Source organism: Lonchura striata, chromosome 1, assembly GCF_046129695.1.
Source record: "Lonchura striata isolate bLonStr1 chromosome 1, bLonStr1.mat, whole genome shotgun sequence".
NCBI classification, from domain to species: domain Eukaryota; kingdom Metazoa; phylum Chordata; class Aves; order Passeriformes; family Estrildidae; genus Lonchura; species Lonchura striata.
In genome coordinates, this window is record NC_134603.1 from 132,633,676 (window position 1) to 132,634,482 (window position 807).

An 807-nucleotide genomic window follows, 5' to 3' on the forward strand; every position below is an offset into this window, starting at 1 on the left:
TAAGAATGTTTGATTTGGATGAATTTTTTGATATGCAAGTGTAAGTTTTTTCTATTTCCTCCCTCTCTTTTCTTGACTCCTGGTTGAGGAAAAACGGCAGTCACTGTTAGTTCCTTTTCAAATTGAGTTATTCTCTTTTAATGAACACTTTGTTTCATATTGTTCTTTTTCTGGTTCTCCCTTGTGCTCCCAGTTGTGCCTTCTTAAAATTCAGAATTCTTTATATTTATAGGACAGCCTTTGGAAGCCTACACAGCCACAGTGCAAGATTTGCTGTGTTTGTGCAGCATTATAAGCCTTTCCTTCTGGCTGCCAGCAATACCAATGCCATGTGATGACCATGTTCTCTTTTAGCATCTCTGCACTAAATCTCTGCTACTTGAAATCAATGTTTTTAGGAACAAAAAAATATTTTGGGTAGGGAAATTATTTTTTCTTATGAAGATTGCAGTGCTAAGGGAGTCTCTGTGGCGCAATCGGTAAGCGCGTTCGGCTGTTAACTGAAAGGTTGGTGGTTCGAGCCCACCCAGGGACGTGTTTTTCCTTTTCCTCTCCCATGGCAGGGGACTGTAATAAGATAATCTTAAAGTCCCTTCCAAACCTAGCCATTCAGTGATATTTTAGAAATTTGAAATTCTCTATTTAGCCTCAGGTTCACTGAAACCCTAATTTGCTGAAGTGGGAAGTAATGGATTAACAGAATAAAATATTTCCATGCATCATAATTTAAGAATGAAATTGCACAGAAATAGTTTCATTTTAGCAGAATATTGCAAAGTTCTGTCTTATTTGTTTGTCTATATGGTG

General features: G+C 37.3%; 1 non-coding gene across 1 annotated transcript; it reads left to right on the plus strand.

Annotated features, from left to right (window-relative positions):
* Window positions 1–461: 461 nt before the first annotated feature.
* TRNAN-GUU (transfer RNA asparagine (anticodon GUU)) lies at window positions 462–535 on the plus strand. Its single transcript has one exon. It is a non-coding gene; the product is annotated as a tRNA-Asn (tRNA).
* The last annotated feature ends 272 nt before the right edge of the window (window positions 536–807 follow it).